General features: G+C 43.1%; 1 long non-coding RNA gene across 1 annotated transcript; it reads right to left on the bottom strand.

Moving 5' to 3' along the window:
* Positions 1 to 2,147: 2,147 nt before the first annotated feature.
* On the bottom strand, positions 2,148 to 17,077 carry LOC122895682. The gene is made up of 3 exons (XR_006382256.1): positions 17,042 to 17,077; positions 16,670 to 16,910; positions 2,148 to 2,433 (listed from the first exon to the last, which is right to left on the bottom strand). It is a non-coding gene; the product is annotated as an uncharacterized LOC122895682 (long non-coding RNA).
* Between the last annotated feature and the right edge of the window lie 1,127 nt (positions 17,078 to 18,204).

Below are 18,204 nucleotides of genomic sequence, written 5' to 3'. Positions count from 1 at the left end.
TACAGTTTTACCAGCTGTCTCTGGATTGCTGGAAACACTCTTGGATAGTTGTTTTGGTTAACTTCAAGATAATCCACTTCTAGAGTTCAGCAAAAAGAAACATATAAAGACAGTATTTGCTGGTTACCACCAACCAAGTTCACATATCCATTTTTATTTGAAAATCTCTTAACTGAAAATAATTCAGTTTCACAGTCTCCAAAATCCCACTTTTACACCTCTCACACTCTCTCTCTTCTTTTGGCATTTTAGTCCTGGCTTAGATAATTCCCTTAATAAAATATTCAAAAGATAATATAAAAACTAATTTAGTGCATTGGTTTTTAACATAGAATTAATTCACTCCTCGTCCACAGAATAGATGGAAGACAGTAGCCTTGAATTGAGCACAAAAGTCTTCCCCTCATTTTGGTTTTATTTTAACACTGAAATACTGCCTGACAGGAACTAGATGAAATCATCTTAAGTGAGGAAATAGATATAAAGAGGTATCTGCCCCAGAAATCAACTTGAATCCAGGAATAGTCAGTGGTAACCCAAAGACAGTGTTTCCTGTCTCTCTGGTGGCCAGGATATCCAGTACCAAAGTGTGACCTGAGCTTCCCAGCGGAGCACAGAAAAGAACCGTGGGGAAAAGGACGGAATTTCCAAATGAAACAAGGATTTGGCTTCAAGATAAGGTGAATATTTACTGGATACAAGTAAAGAAAGAAACAAAAAGTCAAAGCTTTGAGATTTACTTAGGGGTGTCTATCATCCTGTTACTGGTTTAATACAGCTTTTCCTCCCCCTCACTTTGTTTCCCCTTTGAACAGGGAGACATTTTCAATTTTCATTTATTCTCTTGGGTTTTAAGATCAGGAGAGACCCAGAAATGTACCCACAGCTATTTGGTCAACTAATCTTTGACAAAGCAGAAAAGAATGTCCAATGGAAAAAACACAGTCTCTTCAACAAATTGTGTTGGGAAAACTGGACAGCAAAAGGCAGAAGAATGAGAATGGATGTCTTGTAGCATACACAAAAACAAATTCAAAATGGATGAAAGACCTAAATATGAGACATGAAACCATGAAAATCCTAGAGGAGGAATGCCTGGTTGGCTCAGCCCATTAAGCATCTGTCTTCGGCTCAGGTCATGATCCCATCATCCTGGGTTCAAGTTCTGCATCAGGCTCTTTGCTCAGTGGGGAGCCTGCTTCTCCTCCTGGCTGCCACTCCCCCTGCTTGTGTGCTTTCCTTCTCACACACAAATAAAATACCTAAAAACAAAATCCTAGAGGAGAACACAGGGAGAACATACTCAAAAACGAACTATTGGGACAACCTCATCAAGATAAAAATCTCCCATGCAGTAAAGGAAACGATCAGCAAAACTAAAAAGCTGCCTACAGAATTGGAAAAGATATCTGCAAATGACATATCTGATAAAGGGTTAGTATCCAAAATCTATAAAGACTTACCAAGCTCAACGCCCAGAAAACAAATAACCTAGTTAAGAAATGGGCAGAAAAATATGGACACTTTTCCAAAAAAGACATCCAAATGGCTTACAGATACATGAAAAGATGCTCAACATCACTCAGCATCGGGGAAATACAAATTAAAACCACAATGAGATGCACCTCACACATGTGAGAATGGCTCAAATCAACAACACAAGAAACAAGATGTGGACAAAGGGCAACTCTTCCTGCACTGTTGGTGGGAATGGAAACAGGTGCAGCCACTCTGGAGAAGAGTTTGGAGACTCCTCAGAAAGTTGAAAATGGAACCACCCTAGTCCAGCAACTGCACTAGTAGGTATTTGACCCAAAGGTACCAAAACACAAATTCGAAGAGGCACCTGCCCCCTGATGTTTACAGCAGCATTATCAGCAATAACTGAACTATGGAGCGAGCCCAAGTGTGCATCGACTGATGAATGGATAAAGATGTGATACAAACATAGGCGCATGTGCGCACACACACACAGGAATATTACTCAGCCATCAAAAATAATGGAATCTTGCCATTTGCAATGACAGATGGAGCTACAGTGCTAAGTGAAGTAAGAGAAAGACAAATACCATATGATCTCACTCATATGTGGAATTCAAGTAGGAAAACAGATGAGCATATGGGAAAGGGAAAGAAGGGGAGAGGGAAACAAGCCATAAGTGATTCTTATCGATAGAGAATAAACTTGAGGGTTGATGGAGGGAGGTGGGGGAGGGACAAATGGGTAATGGGGCATTAAAGAGGGCACTTGTGATGAGTCCTGGGTGTTGTGTGTAAGTGATGAGTCACTCCATTCTACTCCAGAATCCAATATTTCACTGTGTGTTAGCTAAAATTTAAATAATAAACAGGAGAGAGAAGCTTCTTCAAAGCACAAATAACCTGGGAACTGCAGATCCATTCACTGTTACCTTCGTGTAAAATGCTGTGGTTCTGTTTAAAAACAAAAATGAAAAAGAAATGAGAAAATTAACCTGGAAATCACAAGATTTAGCAGAACTAATAGAGCATCAGACCACTCTGTACAGATGGAACCCTGAGAAGTTCACCTTGGAGAGTCTCTCAACATTGGTCTCCCTGAGCATCAGGACTCATTCAGGAAAGGAACCTCACTAGGGCCCTCACTGTGGGAAAAGCTTCCTTCATTCAGACCTTTATAGACACCAACATCTCCTGACAGAGGAGAGACCCTGTGAATGCAGTACACATCATGGAGAGCAGTCTGACGGTGTGTTTAATGAATCTTAAAATGTTTTTCCTCTTTGATCAAGCAGTTCCACATCAGAGAGACTATTCTGAAGGGGAAAAACAAAACAAAATAGGAACAAAGCCCTGAACTGTAGCCACAAGCACTGCAGCCGACTCTTGCTGCCACCACAATGCAAAATCACTTTCTTCTGGGCTCCCATGGTACTCTGTTTAGACCTTATTTTTAGCACTAAAAGTCTGCCTTAACTGGGAGGGTTAGTTACAATCATACTATGACCTGTGTCATCTTCTGCCCTTTCAACATACATACATCAACATCACACACACTGACTGTGGAGTTCTACAGGGTAGAGAACATCAATTATTCACCCCTCAAGTTCTATATACATAATAAACATTAATAAATGTTTGTAGCAGTGAATCAAGAAAGGTGTGAAAGGGCGCCTGGGTGGCTCAGTGGGTTGAGCCGCTGCCTTCGGCTCGGGTCATGATCTCAGAGTCCTGGGATCGAGTCCCGCGTCTCAGCGGGGAGCCTGCTTCCTCCTCTCTCTCTCTCTGCCTGCCTCTCTGCCTACTTGTGATCTCTCTCTGTCGAATAAATGGATAAAATCTTTAAAAAAAAAAGAAAGAAAGAAAGGTGTGAAATACTCTTGAAAACGAAGAATCTAGGCCATTGCATGGATAGGCCTCGCTATACTTGGGAGCGTTTTGAAAAGAGGAAAAAACAGTGTCCACTTCATAAGTACTACAGAGATTAAGTAAAATATATTTAAGTGCAGTTTCCATGCGAATTAAACTTTTAATAAATAGCACTGTGTTTAATTTTGTTAAAAGATCTATTTATTTGAAAGAAAGCAAGCACACAAGCGGGAGGGGCAGGAGACAGAGTTTCAAACAGACTCCATGCTGAGCCCAATGTGGGGCTCCATCTCATGACCATGAGATCACAACCCTGAGACCATGACCTGAGCTGAAACCAAGAGTCAGATGTTTAACCGACTGTGCCACCCAGGTGTCCCAGTGTATTTAATTTCTAATCTCTATTTAATGATAAAAGCACTTAAGGCTATGAGTTTTCCTCTAAGTGCAGCTATGGTTACTCACTGTAGTTTTAATATACAATATTCTCATTGATCATTTCAAAATAGCTTGTCATTGCAGTTTTTATTTCTCCTTTTAGCCAAGAGTTGGTCAATTCGTGAAGAAAATTTTCCTCTAGGAGTTTTTTCCTGCATTGATTAGAAAATGAGGTTCATTCTACTATTCTTGAAAAATTCATTTAGGTTTTCCTGTCGACTTAATCTGATAAGGCTTGTGAAGTATCCCCAAGGCCCTAGAAAACAAGGGTTCTATTTGTGGAACAAAAATGTTAACTCTTGGACCTCTCAAGTATTTTTGTTGCTTTGGAAGCACTCTTGGTGCTTGTGTAAAGGGGAAGCAAGGAAGAGGAGTTCAGGTTGCTTCCCCTTCTGCCTCCTTAAGGTTTTCTCTCTCTCTCTCTCTTTCTATTTCTTTTTTTACTTCCTCTTCCCTTGTTAAGAGACAATAAACAAAACAACTTTATGGACTTTATATTGCAATTCTTTTTTTTAAGATTTTATTTATTTATTTGACAGAGATCACAAGTAGGCAGAGAGGCAGGCAGAGAGAGAGAGGGGAGGAAGCAGGCTCCCTGCTGAGCAGAGAGCCTGATGTGAGGCTTGATCCCAGGATCCTGGGATCCTGACCGGAGCCGAAGGCAGAGGCTTTAACCCGCTGAGCCACCCAGATGCCCCAATACTGCAATTCTAGATGTTGGGGTCAATTCCACGTTAAAACATGTTAACCTCCTGGGCCTGCCTGGGCCTACTTAGCCATAGTGACTCCATGTTGCCTAGGTAGACATTTTGTTTCTAGAAAAGTTACTGCTCTCGGTTCCAGGTAACTGTTACTAAAACACAACACCTAAAACAAGGTAACTGTTACTAAAACACATACCTAAAACAAGGTCATTGGTAACCGTTACTAAAACACACAGGTAGGAGACATCCAATCAGCCAAGGCCACATATGCAGATGTCTGTGATTGTGCCCTATAAAAACTAGACTGTAAGACCAAGGGGCGTCGCTCTCTTCAGAGGCAGCCCTGGCCGGTCAGTCTGACTTCTAATGCTTGGCATAGAATAAAGCTTTACATAACTTTCACTTTGTCTCAGCCTCATTTCCCTGGCCGTTCAGCCTAACTTCTAATGCTTGGCATAGAATAAGGCTTTGCGTAACTTTGTCTCAGTCTCGTTCCTTTGATAACGGATCCAACATATGGGGGCTCGTCCGGGATCAAACAACGAGAACTGAGCCAGTATCAGAATTTCTGGGAAAAGCCTCCGGAGGTAAGATCTCCATATTCTGTGAGATCTGGTCTGTTTGGTTGTGGAGCTCCAGGGTATGGCCCACAGGGGAGAAGCTGGATGCAGCCATGCTCCCCAGGGCTGGAGTGGATGTGGGGACACCCCATCCCTCTTCTGGTAGATCGTCTGGGGGTCTGAGCCCCCCCAGGCGGTCATCTGGGTCTGTAGGGGGCCGGGAAAACCCCCACCAGCGGGTGAGGGCCGCTGGGTCTGTGTCTTTGTCTTGTCTTTTTGTTGTCTGTTTTGTTACTTGTTTCTAGGGGACCAAGAAAATCCCCACTGGCGAATGTTTGTAGGGGACTAAGAAAATCCCCACCAGCGGCAGGTTCTGGGTAAGAGCCGCTAGGTCTGTGGTTGTCTGTATCTTGTCTTGTTGTTGTCTGTTACGTTGTTTGTAGTGTTTGAAAAAAATGGGACAAGCAGAGAGTAAGGGGACTCTGACTTTCATCTCTCCGTTCCTCCTAATAGATGTGGGACTTCTCCCTTGCTCATTTCTTATGTTAATGGCTATAGCTGGAGCCAACTGTGGTTGGTCTAACTCGAGACAGAGACTTTAAGGAGTATTCCCAAGCAGCTGCCAAAACTCCCTTTGTTTAGGGGAGGTTCCTTGCCTTCTCTGGCCCTACCTCAACTGCCTAGCCCCTCTCCCTTGCTGGCGGGGCCTTCTGGCAGCACTTTGTTTGTTCTGTCTCCTCCTTCTGTTTCTGCACCAACTTGGGTGCAGCCTGCATAACTGGCTTCTAGACCATCCTCCGTGCTTCCTGCACCATGGCTCCTTCTCTCTTCACTGTCAAGAAACAAAAAGAGAACCCCCTGGACCTAACACCCACCCCCCTCCAGATCTTCCCACCCGTGTCTCAGGTAAACATTAAAAGTGGAGTGGGTCCAGGTGAAATGTAAATCAGTATTTAAACTAAATTAAGTTGGTTGGTTTAATTAAAATAGACATGGCTTTAAAGTTACATCAGTAAATGTGAAACTTCAAAGTTTACTGAAGGTCAAATAAGCTTATGTTATTTGTTAAAATCTGTTAGCAAAGAAATAACTGAACTGATGATTAATTGTCTGTCTCAAAGTTTTAATGGGTAATTGTTAAAATAGCTTTCAAGGTCTTTAGTAACCTGAAACACTGACGGTTTACTTGGATGACAAATGGAATTAAATTTGTTGGACATCTAGGTCTTAACCAAATGGGATAAAATACTAAAGCATTAATTACTGGAACCAGGTTTATGCTTTTGAGTTCTTACTGCAAAGAAACTAAAAATATTTAAATCTGTTGGTAAACAAGTTTTGTGTTTAACGGATTCATAAATTTGCCATCTACAGAATTCTGTTGTAACTGTTCACAATTGGTTAATACTTAGCCATCACTAGAGACTAAAGTGTTTATAAGAATAAAAAAATTCTACTAACTGTTACTAAGACTGAAGAAAGTAAGAAAAACACCCTATATATAAAATAGTAGGAGATACAAAAAAAGGGGGGGGGAATAAAAATACACTTCGTTAAAGATAAAAGTTAATTTTGTCCTAAATGAGATAATTATTTTAAAAAAATGGCTTGGGACAAAACCTAGATGCAAAAAAGTTGTAAAAGGTTTGTGAAGAAAAATCTTCAAAAAAATTTTAGGTATGGTCAGGATAGACTAAAATTAAAATGAATTTTAAAATGTAGCACATCAGAATAATAAATCACATAAAATGATTCCATGTATTCTAGATTACCAAAAGAAAAACCGGAACTAATAGTATGTTTAGAAAAATTGTACACACAAAAAAAGAGGGCCTAAGACAGTAAGTAGTTTTGTCTTAAAATAAAAATATCTGGTTGCATCAGAACATGAAAAGAAATAAAAACTAAACTTGAGGGTATTTTGTAAGTCATAAAAGGCTTGGGGAAAGTGACTTTATTTGCCTTGGTTTATAGGTTTAAAAGAGAACAATAAAATATGTTGGAAATTTAACCATATTAGATCAGCTTTGATGGATGTATTCACAAGAAAAAAAAAAAAAGACTAAAGCCCTGTGTCAAGGCAAATCTATATTGGTGATCCACTCAAGCGAACATTGACTATTATGTAAACTAAAAAAACACTGGTATAAAAAATCTGCTTTCTCTGTTCAAAAAACAAAGTTTTCTTAGATTAATTGATCTACTGTTAAGGAGAGAATATAAATGGTTTTCTCTTTGCCTGCCCAGAGAAACCAGTTTCTATATTTTGTTTTATCTGTAATCCTATATAAGCATGTGCTTTAAAACTTAAATTTCAGCAATTATAAGCAAGATTTAAATTGTAAATAAGATCTCTCTGACTTATAAGGCTTTTCCTTGGTATGCTATTTACTCAAAAAGTACTGCGAAACCAATGCTAAACCTTGGGTTACATATGGGTAAATGCTATAACTATTATAGAAATTCTTTTTTTTTTTTTTTTAAAGATTTTATTTATTCACCCGACAGAGAGAGATCACAAGTAGATGGAGAGGCAGGCAGAGAGAGAGAGAGGGAAGCAGGCTCCCTGCTGAGCAGAGAGCCCGATGCGGGACTCGATCCCAGGACGCTGAGATCATGACCTGAGCCGAAGGCAGCGGCTTAACCCACTGAGCCACCCAGGCGCCCCTAGAAATTCTATGCATTTCCTAAAATTTTAACCTTTTGATAAGGTCATCACTTGATATTGTAATTATTGAAATGTTATGTGTCACAGAAGTAACTTGGTTTTCTTGCCAGTTAAACTGTAAAACCATGTCTATTCTGAATTTTTGTCATTTATAATTGTTTTAATTCTCTTATAAAATAAATTCTGCCTTGAAGAAAATTCATATGGGAGACTTCCAGGACAAATACAGGTCTTTGATATGTTGAAATCCTGAAACTGAAATGGATAAAAATTTCCAGAGCTTACTAAAACTACATTCAAACTAAACCAGAATTAGTAACATGGGACCTCAATCCCCGGCGAATAAAGAACTACTGCCCAAAGGAACCCCCTGACTGAAACCCAAACTCTGATAAAGGTAAGGAAAGTCTATGTTTCTACTGCCAGGCTCTACTGGGAGGCCTCCATGTGACTGCAAGGAGACCCATAAATTTATCTAAAATTATTGTGGTGACTCAAGATAAGGATGAATCTCCAGGGACTTTTCTAGAAAGGCTTATAGAAGCCTATAAAATATATAGCCTGATCGACCCTGAGGCACCCAAAAATCAGAGGGCAATAAATCTTGCCCTTGCCAGTCAGCCAGCCCCAGATATATGGAGAAAACTTCAAAAATTGAAGGATTTAAAGGAAAGAATTTGACTGAGTTAGTGGGAATAGCAGAAAAGATGTTTAACAACAGAGATACACAAGAAGATAAAAAACAGACTAAAAAAATAGTTAAAGTTTTGGCATTACATGAGATGGGGAGAAAACAAAGGAAAAGAGGTCAATGGAAAGGAAAAAGGCAGATAAAAAATGGTCAGTGGAAAGAAAAGCCTAAGTGTAGAAAAAAACTGATGAGAAGTCTTAGCTTCAGATCAGTATACTTACTGCCCCCCCAAAAAAGACGGCAATGCTGGCCACCAGATACTAAAGGGACCATGGTTCAGAGCCCCTCCCCAAACCTCGGGTAAAAACTCAGGTGGAGGAGAGATAAATTGATTTTTTTTGATGGACATGGGAGCCCAATTTTCATTATTACTAAAGACTATGAGAAAAGTGATCTAAAGAGGAAGTCTGGATACAAGGGGAAAATGGCACAAAAGGACATAAATAAACAGAAAGGACCTTAAATTTGGTCTGCGGCTGTTCGCATCAGTACTCCCTCCCCTAGGAAGCAAAGGAAGGGATCTCCATAGAACACACCTTTGCTTCCCGTCAAAAGGCCAAAATTGGGGAGTACCGACCTGTTCAGGACTTGCAGGAAGTTAACAAATGGATTAAAGATATACACCCGATGGTGCCTAACCCCTATACCCTACTCTCCCTCCTGAGCCCCAAGAGAACCATGTATACTGTCTTAGATCTCAAGAATACAAGGCGCCTGGGTGGCTCAGTGGGTTAAGCCGCTGCCTTCGGCTCGGGTCATGATCTTGGGGTCCTGGGATTGAGTCCCGTGTCGGGCTCTCTGCTCAGCGGGGAGCCTGCTTCCCTCTCTCTCTCTGCCTGCCTCTCCATCTGCTTGTGATTTCTCTCTGTCAAATAAATAAATAAAATCTTAAAAAAAATTAAAAAAAAAAAAGAATACAAGAGAGTCTCAGCCCCTCTTTGCTTTTAAGTGGTCCAACCCACAGAAAATGTTCCAAGGCCAGCTCACCTGGACAAGAACAAATGCCCGAGTAATGGGGTATCAGGCCCTCCTCCTCAACGAACTGGAAGTGACTTTCCATTCCCCGGCGGCGCTGAATCCAGCCATGTTGCTGCCAGAGGAGCTAACTGACCACAGTACTTGCTAATAGCCGCTGAGGACTATAAGTCATGCTTGCGGGGGACAAGCTGCTTATTTAGGCTTTGATCTCCAAGAAGGAGTGCGTTTACTGTCTGAGTCCAGGAAACAGGTAACCAACGGATACCCCCGCCCCACCCATACTACTGTGGGGAGGTCCTAACCCAGATCACAGGAATAAGGCCGGATCTCAGAGACACTCCCCTCCTGGATATGGAGATGACTTTGTTCACAGAGGGGGCTAACTACATGGCGAATGAAAAAAGGTATGCGGGGGCTGCGATGGTTTCTCCTGAGCAGGAACTCTAAAAAGCGGCCCTGCCACACATCTCTAGGAACAACAGGTATGTCTTTGCTACTCTCCATATACATGGGGCTATTTATTTAAAAAAAAAAAAAAAGGAGCTTATTAAAAAAATACTAGCTCTCCTCCAGACTATTTGGGACTCGAAAGGTGGCCGTTATGCATTGCCTGGGACACCAAAAGGGGACTGATCTGGTTTCAAAAGGAAACTAATTAGCAGATCAAACAGCAAAGCAAGCAGCCAGAAAAATGACTCAAAAACTGGTTACACTCCCGGCTCCAGCCCTACCAGAAAAACCGGATTATTCAGAGGAAGATTTAAAATATTTACAAAAATGAACTAAATTAGACTATAAAGGAGACTGGGCTAAGACTGGGACAGAAAAGTTAATTCTTCCTCGAAGACTAGGAAAAAAATTAGTAAACCAAATACATCAGGGTACTCATTTAGGGACATGGAAACTTAAAAAAACTCATGGGCAAGCAATTTCAGGTTCTAAATTAGGGCATATGGCTCAGGATATAGTTAATAGATGTGCTCAATGTCAGGCAGTAAAAGCGGAAAAACTAGGAAAAAAAAAAAAGAAAAAGAGGTAGGGAACCAGGAATTTATTGGGAAGTAGATTTTACAGAGATAAAACAGGAAAAACATGGACACAAGTATATGTTAGTTTTTATAGATACATTTTCAGGCTGGGTAGAGGCTTTTTCCACCAAACAAGAAACGGCAGGAATGGTAGCCAAAAAAAAAACTACTGGGCGCCTGGGTGGCTCAGTGGGTTAAGCCGCTGCCTTCAGCTCGGGTCATGATCCCAGGGTCCTGGGATCGAGTCCCACATCGGGCTCTCTGCTCAGCGGGGAGCCTGCTTCCTCCTCTCTCTGCCTGCCTGCCTCTCTGCCTGCTTGTGATCTCTGTCTGTCAAATAAATAAATAAAATCTTTAAAAAAAAAAAATAAAAGAAAAAAAATTAAAAAAAAAAAAAAAAGAAATAATTCCTAGGTTTGGGCTGCCTCTTGCGATCGGGTCAAACAATGGTCCTGCATTTGTGAGCTCAGTCTCACAGGCATTAGCCAAGGCCATAGGCACTAATTGGAATCTACATTGTGCCTACCGGCCCCAGAGTTCTGGACAAGTAGAAAGAATGAGCCAGACTCTTAAAAAAAAAAAAAAAAACCTTGACAGAGTTAATTCTAAAAACTGGCAGTGGATGGATGGATCTCCTTCCCTTCGCCCTCCTTAGGGCACAATGTACACCCTACTTAAACAAGGTTACCCCATTTAAAATAATGTTCGGAAGACCCCCCTCCACTCTGCTCATGGCTACAAAAGGTTACCCTAACAAAAATGACTGATCAGTCTGTATTCCAGTCACTACAGGCACTACAGTATGTCTTAAAAAGAGCGCATGCAGGGATCCAAGCTGCCTATGCTGAGATGGAGACAAAGACGGAACAACATCCTTACCACCCCAAAGACTTGGTTTGGATATGCCACCACCACATGAAAAACTTGAAGTCTCATTGAAAGGGACCATTTACTGTCATCCTATAGAGTGCCCAAGGGATTCCAACATCTTGCTACAGAAATAAAATGGACAAAACCTGCAGTTCCCATCCTAATTTCAGCACTAACTGATTCTTTAAAAAGTCAAAGAATTGACTAATCTCGAAAGAAAAGGGGGGGATGTTGGGGTCAATTCCATGTTAAAACATGTTAACCTCCTGGGCCTGCCTGGGCCTACTTAGCCATAGTGACTCCATGTTGCCTAGGTAGACATTTTGTTGTCTAGAAAAGTTACTGCTCTCGGTTCCAGGTAACTGTTACTAAAACACAACACCTAAAACAAGGTAACTGTTACTAAAACACACATCTAAAACAAGGCCAATTCCAGGTAACTATTACTAAAACACATACCTAAAACAAGGTCATTGGTAACCGTTACTAAGATACTCAGGTAGGAGACATCCAATCAGCCAAGGCCACATATGCAGATGTCTGTGATTGTACCCTATAAAAACTAGACTGTAAGACCAAGGGGCGTCGCTCTCTTCGGAGGCGGCCCTGGCCGGTCAGTCTGACTTCTAATGCTTGGCATAGAATAAAGCTTTATTGTCTCGTTCCTTTGATAACGGACCCAACATTAATAGCTCTAGCTATTAAACTAGTAGTAAGAACGGAAGGCAAAATGGTCTTGGAGAGGCTTCATCCCTTTCTCCATCTCTGTCAGTCTTCCCAAAGATGCCACAGCTGTTTGTCTTCTTGAAAGGAGAAAAAACCCACACGGACCACGTTAAGAAATTTTCAGTTGTGACCTTTCAGAATTTGCAGGGGTTCTTTCACAGTGTGTTGTCTAGACTAAAATCAAGGAAATCAGGGAACAGACTGGTGACTGGGCCTCCAAGGGGCTCATGACATGGTGGGGGCACAGTAGAGGCAAGGGTGAGACACAGTACCCCTAGCCCTCCTGCACATGCAGTCATCTTCACGTTCTTGAAGAAATGTACAAAGGGCACTCCAGGAAACTATGATCTTTAATTCTGAAATGAGTACTAGTCCTGAAATCCTCTCTCATTGCTAGCTTAGTGATCTGGGCAGAGTAAGTCTGACCCCTGCTTCTTGGTCCATTAGGGCTACTGTAATTATTACAGCTTAGGTAAATTATAAACAACAGAAATCTCTCCCTTTTTAAAACATTCTATTTTGGGCGCCTGGGTGGCTCAGTGGGTTAAGCCTCTCTGCCTTCGGCTCAGGTCATGATCTCAGGGTCCTGGGATCAAGCCCTGCATCGGGCTCTCTGCTCAGCAGGGAGCCTGCTTTCCCCTCCTCCTCTGCCTGCTTCTCTGCCTATTCATGATCTCTCTCTCTCTGTGTCAAATAAATAAATAAAACCTTAAAAAAAAGGTTTTAAGTAATCTCTATGCCCAATGTGGGGCTCAAACTCACAACCCTGAGATCAAGAGTCACATGCTCCATCGATGAGCCAGTCAGGCACCCCAGAAATTATTTCTCATACCTCTGGAGACTATGAGAAATCAGGGTGCCAGTATGGTCAGGTGGGTGCCCTCTTCTGGGTTTCACATTGCCAACCTTTGTGTCCTCCCATGGTGGAAGGGACTTGGGAGCTCTGTAGGTCTTGTATACAAGAGCATCACTCCCATTAATGGGGCGCAAACATGCAGACCATAGCACCTGGGTACAATGTATGTATGTATGTATGTGGTTTGGGCAGCAAGATTTTCTAAAGCTCCGCAAATGATTCTTTTTTTTTTTTTAAAGATTTTATTTATTTATTTGACAGAGAGAGATCACAAGTAGGCAGAGAGGCAGGCAGAGAGAGAGAGGAGGAAGCAGGCTCCCTGCTGAGCAGAGAGCCCGATGCGGGACTCGATCCCAGGACCCTGAGATCATGACCTGAGCTGAAGGCAGCGGCTTAACCCACTGAGCCACCCAGGCGCCCAAATGATTCTTTTTTTAAAAGATTTTTTAATTTATTCATCGGAGAGAGGGGGAGAAAGAAAGTATGCACAAGCAGGGGGAGCAGCAGAGGGAGAGGGAGAAGCAGGCTCCCCGCTGAGCAGGGATCCTGTGTGGGGTCAATCACAGGACCCTGAGATCATCACCTGAGCTGAAGGCAGTCCCTTAACCAACTGAACCACCCAGGCGCCACCTCCCCAGATGATTCTAATATGAAACTGAAGACAAGAACCACTGAGCTAAACGTTCATTTGCAGAATGGCCTAAGAAACTTGGAAGGAAGCAACAGGCCTCCAGGATCTCCAAAGAGACTACATTTGCAATGACTGCTAAGAGAAATGAAAGAGGTGGGTGTGCTCTGCTTGAATGAAGGTCACTATAAATCGAAGGTCACTATAAATCAAAGGTCAGGTTGCATTTCCTGTGATAAGTCTTTATTTTTAACATTAGATTAAGTGTGGTAGGTTAAAAACAGCCACAAATTCCTTATTACTTGAGAGGGGGTTCCTAGACCAACCTTAGTGACATGCTTAGACAACAGAATGAATTGGAAGTGACTTTCTGGGACTACCTAAGAAGTCTTAAAGCTACCGCCAGAGGCTTCCTGGAGAGCTATCTCTGGGAACACCAGCCGCCATTTAAGAAGGCTGATTATTTTGAGACTGCCGTGCTGCGACGAAGTCCAAGCTATACCCAGAGACAGAAATGGATGTGCAGCAAACTCTCGCTGTTCCAGCCAGCCCAGCCCAGGCACACCACACACAAGGGAGGAAGTCATGTGGATATTCCAGTCCCAGCAGAATAAGGGGGAGAAGAAACAAGCAGTCACCTGCAGAGAGCCAGCACCGAGGCCCCAGACCCATAACCCCAGTCAATCACAGCCGTTCTAGCAATCTCCAGACACAGGAGCCACCCCCCAGGTGGAGCTCCAGTCACGCAGCAGACATGAGTTGTCCCTCCTACATCCTGGTCAAAATCCTGACCACAAAATCATGAGAATAAAAACGTTGTTTTTATACCACTAGCTTCTGAGGTGTTTTTATGTAACAACAGTAATGCATGAATAGTCACTGTACAAGAGTCAAAGAATCAAGATGTAAAAAAAAAAAAAAAAAAGAATCAAGATGTATACAAAGAAAATGAGGAAACTTTTCATCACCTCCTTATTTCACTTCTCATTTTTATAGGTAACAGTTGGCTGTACATTCTGTCAGTCTCCTTCTGCTGTGTTCACATATATGTATTTATTATGTGCACATGTTTTCCCAATTTGCCTTTTAATAAGAGTGTGCCTGGCTCAACATGAACAGGGCTTTCTTACTGTGATCAGATTCACATTATGCTAATGTATGGTGCACCGCCATTGTACTTACTACCTCCTCCACTGATGGACATTTTAGGTTGTTTCCAATTCTTGGTTTAATAAGCAATTCTGCAATGGACATCTTGTAATGCAACTTTGTATTTACTCAATAATTTTTTTTTTAGGATACCCCCCGAAATAGAATAATTGAATCAAAAAAAAAAGAATAATTGAATCAAGGGGAATGTGCATTTTTTAGGGTTTTGGCATGGTAAAATATACATAACATAAAATTTATCATTTTAACAATTGTTGCATGTACAGTTCAGTGGCATTAAGTGTATTCACATTGTTGTACAACTGTCACTACCACCCATCCCCAGAGCTTTTTTCGTCAGCCCAGACTGAAATTCTAATCATTAAATAACTCTCCATTACCCTCCATTCTCAGCCTGTTAAAGAAGATTCTACTTTCTGTCACTGGATTTGAATATTCCAGGTACCTCATATAGATACAATCAAGGCTGAAAAATGAAAAAGTGGACAGGTCCATCACTCAGCCAGTGTCACACAACTGGTTAACTGTAGGCACAGTATTCTCGCTGAGAATACACACACAAAGTGCCCAGTATATGTTAGCCTCAAGCATAAGTATCACCAATTGCAGTTCCAAGGCTATGATTTTTGGTCTTTTGATCCCCACCACAACTACATCAACCTTGGAAAATGTTTTCTGTGGCCTTTGATGTCTGATTTTAGCTTTGACTTGTACAGTTGTTTTCTATCTACTTCCTGCAGCATGAACTGTTTCCAAACGCTGGCTTTTGCAGATTGTCCTTGGGGATGAGGAATGGGAGAGGGGTACCCACTGTGCTTCCACAGGCAGCCCTAGAGACCATGTGGGAGGGCCCTCTACAGGACGCAAGGAAAGTGCCCCCTGAATTGGGCAGGGATGCAGGGCTAGGTACTGCCCTGTGTGAAGGCTCTTGTGCAAATACTCAGGTCTTCCTGGGCAAATGGCCTTTTAGTCATTTCAGCTTATCTCAATCACAGTTTTTAAATTGTAGCTTCTGTTCTGTAACTTCAAGGAACTCAGGGGACTGGACCTTATGCTTTCCCTTGTCTGTGTCTGCATTAATCTGATGCCTGCTGTGTGTGTGCGTGTATGTATGTGAATTTAACTCTAAAGGCAGGTCTGTGCTGTTTCTCCAGTATTGACAAACCTCACACATTGTTTGAAAATCTCACACATGTGTTTCTTTAATGGCACAGTCTGCTTTTTAAAAACCATTTTCCTAATCCTCTACACTGCAGTGAAAAAATATCCAGTATATGAGTTTTAAGTTTTTGTTATAAAAAATAATGAGCAGGGGTGCCTGGCTGGTTCAGTTGGTAGAGCATGTGACTCTCAACCTCAGGGTGATGAGTTTGAGTCCCATGTTGCTCAAGGAGCCTACATACTTACATAAACAAATAAAGAAATTAATGAGCAACACATGAAAGTCTTCCTCTAACATTAGCTTGTGATATTTTGTTTTGCCTTATTATTTTACACTTAGAATATATTCAGGGACAATGTTTCATATGTCATAAAATGTTTAAATTGCTCATTGAAGAACACAAAAACATATAAAGGAAACAGAGTGAAAAGCACAACCTCTATCCCCAATTCTACTCTCTACAGGTTGCCATGTTATTTTTTGTCTCCCCTTCAGATATTTAAGTTTTTAAAAAATATTTTTCCTGACATTTACAAACGTGGGATTATACTGTCATGTTATACTGTAAACATGCTTTTTTCTCCTTACATATTGACTACCTCCTCACATAAGCATACAAACACCCACTGCACATTTTCAATGGATGCGGTACAGTTCATAGAACAGTTTTACCAAAATTTCCTCAGCCAGTCACCTGGTAATAGTCATTTAAGCCGTTTACAGTTTCTAACTAATTGGCTAGAGTGGCAGGCAAGGGATCCTTTCACAAGAGTGACAAGGATTTGGGTAAGAAGGTGCCCCTCCCACTACCATGGAGGTGAATATAGTCTGGTTATGCTTACCAGAAACTAGAAAGTAGTCTTGATAGGAAGGACTTAAACAGAATGTTGGGACTAGAAATACAGATAGACATCTGGCTGGATGTTCCTACCCAACTCCGCCCTCTGGATCAAAGGAAATCTTCCTTTAAGGTGAAACATGTGAAACAATTAAAAAGTACCGGCGGCTTTAACTGACGGGAGGGTCCAGGCCTAGAACTCCATGTCCGGTTCCGCCAGGCGGACTTCAGAAGTCATAAATCCCCTGAAATGACACACGAAACTGCGGGTCCATATCATTTTTTTCTGAACAAAACCATTATCTCCACTACCCACAACATTTCCCTGGATTTTTCAAAAATCAATCGCGATAGAGAGAAATTTAAGAATCGGTACCCTAGGGGGGCGCCTGGGTGGCTCAGTGGGTTAGGCCGCTGCCTTTGGCTCGGGTCGTGGTCTCGGGGTCCTGGGATGGAGTCCCGCGTCGGGCTCTCTGCTCAGCGGGGAGCCTGCTTCCTCCTCTCTCTCTGCCTGCCTCTCTACTGCTTGTGATCTCTCTCTGTCAAATAAATAAATAAATAAATCTTAAAAAAAAGAAAAAGAATCGGTACCCTAGGGTTCCTGGTGTTTGAAAACGGACAAGACGACAGTGCTGGCGTTGGGCTGAACGGATTCCTTTCACAGCTCTCGCCGCAAGAGGAGATCACCCCACCCCTGTACCCCCGCAAGCCAGGAGACACGCGCTCTGGGGCAGGGGTGGCGCCTGACCTGCCTGTCTTCGCCCCCGCACAACAGGTGCACAGCAACAGGTGCAGAGCAGGCACTCGCTAGATACTTGCCGGAAACACGACTGAACGAGATCTAGCGGCCCTTAAAGGGTGAAGGGTTGTGGGCACCCGCGCCCTGTCAACCCCAGGCAGCTGGTGGCCGCATCGACTGCACTTCTCGGCGTAGTGCCCAGGATACCAGAGGCGACCACCACTCCTCCTCCCGCGCCGGGCGCGGGCCGCTCTGTGGAGACACAGCCATAGGACGCTAGGGTTTCCGACCGGGATCACAGCGCCCAGCTCAGGTGCCCGCTGGGAGACACGGGCCCGCCTGAGCCCGCCCACTCACCCTCTGATTGGCTCAGCTCACTCCCGGGGCCCCCTGGGAGATGTAGTTTAGGGCGTCGCCCTCGGACGCACCATGCGGCGTCCGGGGAGCTCGCCTCCTGGCGCGTGGTGCCTCCTGGGGCTCTCCCTATTTCCTGCAGAGCCCGCGGGGCCCCGGAGTCAGCGTGCCAGCTGATCTCGCCCCCAGTGCCTGCCAGCCTACCTGTCGGGGCTCGGCGCTGACACTTCCCTTTTATCTTCAGGCTACGCTTGCCGCAGACAAACCCCGTCCAGCTTCCCCTACAAGGGTGGAGTCGCTTCCCCTACAAGGGACTGCCTCAGGGGAGTTGCAGCCGGGCGTGAGACCCGCGGAGGGGGGTCTTCCTGCCCCCACGCGCGGAAGCAAGCGCGGCAGCAAGGAACCGCGCGCTGTGGGCGGAGGGGACTCAGAGGTCACGGCTGTGC

This window comes from Neovison vison, chromosome 14 (assembly GCF_020171115.1).
Source record: "Neovison vison isolate M4711 chromosome 14, ASM_NN_V1, whole genome shotgun sequence".
Classification (NCBI taxonomy): domain Eukaryota; kingdom Metazoa; phylum Chordata; class Mammalia; order Carnivora; family Mustelidae; genus Neogale; species Neogale vison.
The sequence above is the reverse complement of the archived record's forward strand: the minus strand, read 5'-3'. Positions and strand labels throughout refer to the sequence as shown.